Source organism: Peromyscus eremicus, chromosome X (genome assembly GCF_949786415.1).
Source record: "Peromyscus eremicus chromosome X, PerEre_H2_v1, whole genome shotgun sequence".
In the NCBI taxonomy this organism is placed as follows: Eukaryota; Metazoa; Chordata; class Mammalia; order Rodentia; family Cricetidae; genus Peromyscus; species Peromyscus eremicus.
The window spans coordinates 93,872,528-93,878,627 of record NC_081439.1 but is presented as its reverse complement, the minus strand read 5'-3'; the positions used below and the strand labels follow the sequence as shown (position 1 = coordinate 93,878,627).

The 6,100-nt window shown below is 39.2% G+C and overlaps 1 pseudogene; it reads right to left on the bottom strand.

The window, feature by feature from the left end:
• Positions 1–830: 830 nt before the first annotated feature.
• LOC131899790 (TGF-beta-activated kinase 1 and MAP3K7-binding protein 3-like) lies at positions 831–3,192 on the bottom strand (annotated as a pseudogene).
• Positions 3,193–6,100: the final 2,908 nt, after the last annotated feature.

Here is a 6,100-nt window from a genome sequence, read left to right as displayed (position 1 = left end):
TTTACTGCTGTAAACATCATGTATTCATCACAAACCAGAAGTGGGGGACCCTATATACTGCAAGCATTTCTCAAGAACCACAGCTGAGCTCAGGATTTCCAAATGAGTTTTCGAGTGACTTTCATTTGGCATGCATTCACTGTGCTACTGGCAAAGTATGGTTTTTTGAGAATGTCCATACTTCATTACTTTTAAAATCAATAACCTAAGAAAAGTATACAATAATTTATGTGGCATAAGAAGGTCTTAGTTACCAGTGTCGATGCAGCAAAAGAGATATTACTACCTCTGATTGTACTTCCTCACAAAGGCCATGATATGCCTAATTCCTGACTACTGCAAATCACATTTTAAAGTATCCTGTTTGTGTATGAATGTGTGTTTGAAATTACCCCTGAAAAAAGCAGCAATTACAAATAAACTCATTATTTTGCAAAAAAAGAATATAAAGCATATACCAGGTGCTATTTCCTGTTCATCTCTTCACAGGAAGCAGCAGGAAGAGGCACAGGGAGCCTTGGTTTCCAGAGAGCTGTAACCATGTAAGTCTGCCCTGGAATTCACAGTTTTTCTGCATAAACTGTAACAAGTCCTACCATAATTCAGAATTCCCCTTTAGAAAGTAAGAGCCACTCAGCAGAAACTTTAACAATGGGACTCCGCAGAAACCCTTAACTTCTCTGTGTACATTCTTTCAGAAGTGAATCCTTTCCCAGTTTCAAGTATTCCCTTCCATCTCTCACTCTGTAATGAGTTAAAAAAGGAAAAAAAAAAGAAAGACCTCCCCATTTTTCCTTTGTGAGCCCAGTAGCCACACTCCTCCTCCCCCGCGCAATCAAGAAATGAAAAGGCTGGGCAGATGAACACAATCCCGAGGTTTCCTTTTCTTCCAGTGAGTGCTCAAAGTGGTGACTTTTCACTCTCAACTCTGTGACAATTCTTCTGAACTCAAGTGTACCGCGGTATCTCACACTGTTCATAGCGGTTCAGCGCAGGGTGGCTGAGAATGGTACAGCTGTCACAATTCCATGGAGCCCCGTCATAATCCTCATCTCGAGGTTGTATCCGAGGACTCTGTCTGTAGCCACTTATACGTTCGTCTGCAGCTGCTGCCTGGGATTCATGGACATCTGCCTGTACTTTGGAAGTCACACTAATTCTTCAGGCTTTTCTCTCAATTGTGTAGGGATCTGAGGAGTCTTTTTTTAGATAGCTTCGGTGGTACCACCCGGCCAGGTTCTATGTGGTCATAAAAATTATTCATGGCTTTTGGATCAAAGTTTCCTCTAGATTGAAGGAGGTCAACTTCTTTCAGTGTACAGTCAACATTTATCTGGAGTTGTCTGTTCATGCTTCTCAATCTTGTCATTTCCTCAGGCGTGGGGATCGCAGCAGTACAACTGACCCTTCTGAGCCGTCTCTGCATCAGGTCATGCTCCATACTGTTAACTTCAGCCTTCAACCAATCTAGATCCTCTTTTTCAAGTTTCAATTATTTTGCTAACCTCTCCATCCTTGCTCACTGATGTAACAGCAAGGCTTGTGTATAGGCATAGTCATCTGATCTAGAACTAGAACTCCACTGATACTTGTGGTTTCCCTTTTCTCCCCCGGAGCCTGATATCACTGAAATGGGCTGAATAGGTTCTGGTGCTGCAGAACATTCTTCTTGGTCCACTAAATTTAAAAGGTTTTCAGTTGTTGTTCAGCCTACAGTAATTTTAAAAACTGTAGTTGGGTTTGGTATCACCTGAGGAGATGGTGATGGAGCACTTGAGGGTCCAGTTGGCTGTGTATATGTAATATACACAGGGTTAACACTAAATGGAGGTTTTGGTTGACTAGATATCCCTCTTGAAGGGGAACTTGAAGGTGGCATGGTGGCTGTATACAGTAAGTGCTGGTTCCTTGGAGATGGTTGATAACTGATGGGCGAAGGACTCCTAGTTATTGCTGTCCCATGTCTTTGAGAAGGTTCAACTGTAATTTCTATCTTCTTCATTGGATCTTTGGGTAAGCTAGATGCTGGGTAAGGGAGATAAGCTACTGAATGACTCCCCTGTGTCTGATAACTAGGAGGTCCTTGTTGATATAGGTGGGGTAGAGTAGTTGAAGGACTAGGTGGCATAAACACATGAGAGCTTGGATGGCCCAGCTGCGAGGGCTGTACTTGATGCCGTGGAGAGCTAAAGGGTGAAGGACACTGAGAAGGGGGTGGTGAATGGTAAGCTGACTGAGGAATCTGCTGTTGTTTGGGAGAATACTGAGAAGGTTGATAGTTCTGTTGATGTGGATAAACAGGTAAAGGACATTGGCTGTAATGAGACACTGGGCCTTGTGTTGAGGACTGCCATGGAGAATTCTGAGGGGTCTGTCTTCCTGATGAACTCTGAGATGTCTGTCTAATATAAATAGAGCCAGGAGATCCATAGAGATTGCTTGGAATTTGTGGAAGAATCTGTAAAGCTCTTGGTATAGTCTGTCCAGAAGGGAGGTTTTGGGACACTGTAACAGTAATTGGATTTGTACTACACCGAGGTATGTGCATGTAGGACGGAGGTGGCGGTGGTGAAGGCCCTTGCATAGCAGATGGATTCATTCCTGTTTGCATGGAAGATGGCTGCTGAGGTGGCTGTGAAGGAGGAGTAGCTGCACTTCTGTTCTGTTCATTCACAAAAAAATGGATTATAGTTGGGAGTAGCAGCCACGACAGCTGGAGCTGAGTGTGGTTCCTGAACTAAACATATCAGCTGTTTACCTGCTGTATGCTGAAGATCAATATGTCCATCACTTGAGCTATGTACCAGTGCTTGACCGCCATTAAGGTGAGCTCCATCTCCTGGGTGGTAGCTACTAGGAGAATGGATGCCCAGGTCAATATGCAAAAGGCGATTTCTATTCATCCTATTATCTTCTGGACTATGATATTCCATATACAAGTATTTGCTGCTCTCCTGTGAAAGGGCTCAGCAACGGGCTTCTAGATTGTTGTTATTCTGTAACATGCACTGAGATACCACACCCTCTGGAATTTCGGGAAAACGTTGTTGGAGATCATGGAGAACCTGAATATCAAGCTGTGGACTGCTTTGCGCCATGCCAGAGTAAATGTTGGTCAACTGTCTCTTAGGAAATGGGTATTAACAGGACTTCCAAAAGTAAAGATCTTCCAACACCTCTGTCATTTTCTACTCAATATGGTCTACGAGTCCTGGAACAGGAGGTTTTTCATTCACATCTCCAGCTCTGAAATGACCTTCTTTTCAGTAGTCTAGGATCTGACAGCCTGAAAATAAACTTATTGTCACATAAGGCCACATGCATGAAAGTGGTAGGTGCTCTTTCCCCTAATTGTTCTTGTTGTTGTTATTGTTCTTCTTGTTCTTGTTCTTGTTTTTCTTGTTCTTGTTCTTCTTATTGTTCTTCTTGTTCTACTTGTTCTAGCTGTTGTTGTTGTTGTTGTTGTTGTTGTTGTTGTTCTTCTTCTTCTTCTTCTTCTTCTTCTTCTTCTTCTTCTTCTTCTTCTTCTTCTTCTTCTTCTTCTTCTTCTTTGCAGGGGAGGTCACAAGGGTTGTGAGCTCTTTGATTTAATGTCTTAATTTAATAAACTGTATATGTTGTTTAGAACTTACAATGTTACTTGCGCCAGAACTGCTCTGATAGGACATGCTTAGGTGCTACTAGAAGCTAAACCCATCCTCCTTTTTACTTATCCATTAACACAGAAGGCAGCATAGTCTCATGAATACCAAAGAACACCAAGTACAGCTCTGTGGGATTGGTCTGAGAAGAAAATAGAGGAAATACTCTGATTCGTCTAGCTGTTATGTCTCTCATCAAGACAAAAATCATTAAAAAGAGAAGTACATGATTTGTTTAAAAAAATGAAAAAGAAAATAGGTTGTATTTAATTAAAATTGATGTGAAATATATACAAGTGTAGTAAAAAATATTTACAGATATATTTTGACATACATAGAAATTCCAAAGGCATTAATATACTGGATGGGATTTTAAATTATATATATATATGAATATATATATATATATATATATATATATATATATATATGTACATCTCTGTGTGCATGTAAAAGGACAAAGAAAGGATGCTAACAAATGTATTCCTCATATTCTTAGCTGAAAACATTTACAGTGAAGAGAATACTAAAATCTCAAGTCTTTTGTTTTTTGTTTGAACATGACCTACCACTTTTTTATGGGTGTGTTGTTTAGTTTTTTTCCATGTTAATTTTACATTTTAATTAAAATACAATTAAATAGACTTCCCCCCTTCCTTTTCTTCCTTCCAATCCTTCTTATGTCCTCTTTCTCCCACTCCTTCCCTGCCCCCCACTTAGTACTTCTCAAATGGATGACCTCTTTTTCCATGATTATTATTGGTTGTATGTATATGATTTCAGGATTCACCACTTGATATTGGATAACCAAATGAGGTCCTTATCACTGGGGAAGACTAAACCTCCTCTCAGCACTTGTTAGTTCCCTGTGGTTCTCTGTCTACAAGTAGGGCCCCATGAGATTTCTTTCTTCCATGTTAGCATGTCTATCGGTGTTGTTCCTACTCAGGTCTTATTTAGACAGCTATATTGTTGTAACATCATGGGTGTAGCTTCCATGTCATTTCTAGGAGGAACAATATCACAGTCCTGTGGCCCTTACAATATTTCTGCCCACCCTTCTAAAGTGTTCCATGAAGCCTTCAATGCAGAAGTTGTATTGCAGATATATCTATAGGAACTGGGTACCTCAAAACAGTTGATTTCTGTATTTGTGACTAGTTGTGGTTTCTGTAATGGTCTCTGCCTCCTGGAAAGAGAAGCTTCTTTGATTAAAAGGTTGATAGCCTTCTCCCTGAGGATTAGGGTTCCAGAAGGCTCTTTGCAAGCTGCTGAAAGGTGAAAGCAATCAATAGTCGTATCCAGCTGAAATGCTTATCAACCACAGCAATGACTAGCTCAAGATACTCCTAAAGGTGTAATAGTTATTCTCACATCTTGGTAGTAACAAACAGCTCTCTAATTGGACCTAAGGCCTGCTCAATAGGAGCGAAATCATGTCTGGTACTGGAAACCCAGCCAAATACCCATTACTAGTTAAGTCGTGGATCTTATAGGAGAACATACTACAGCTACTTTGTTGGACTAACATAATTCCAAACTGAATTCTAAATACTTATACTTATACCCAGATATAAGTGGCTCTCACTCCTACTACATTCTGTTTTAAGAAATGTACTTCAGATTTAAACTGGCAAGTTTTTAAGAATGGGTTTTGTTTTACATAGGATAAGTGAATGGCATAAATCACCAAATAATCCCAGTGATTGTGTAGTGTATAATTATGTTTAAGTGTATGGTCTATAAGTGAAGATGCAATGGATTGCTTCAAGATGCTGGTGATATAGACAATCCAAAAGGTATATTTAACTTCTAATGATTTCTCTGACAATAAGTAACTAGTGCTTCTTGTAAAGGTATGCTTTCAGTTTTCTATAATTTTCAAAGTTATTTTCTTGCACATTGATTCCTAAATGCTGGGAGATAGTTCACATTGTTGAGAAGAAAAGATTACAATCACATTTACTGAATTGCTGACAAATGTAGAAAAATTGCAGGAACAAGGCAATAATCGTTCTCTCCTACACTTCTAAATAATCATTATTCTCTTTCATAGTATCTTAGTAAAGACACAAAATAATGTTATTTTATGATGTTTTGCATGTATATTATTATACTTTAGTCATTCTCATTTCCCATGTCCCTCTGTCGTAATATCAGCATTTATGAGCACACTCCCATGAAGCTAGGTAATATTCTATGTGATTATCAGCAAGCGTATTTTGTGAGTTATTAAGGTTCAAATACGTTGTTTTCCTGATTTCCCATCATTTCAACAATAAAATTATTCAAGATTTTCATTTTTATTATTTCACATTATTCTTCATATCACTACTTCCTTTTTTATTATTACTGAAGGTGACCTATCCCTGATGCTTATTGCCTGTAATAGTTACTTTTTCATTGCTATCACAGAATACCTGACAGGAATCAACTTAAGGGAGGAACAGATTTCTCTG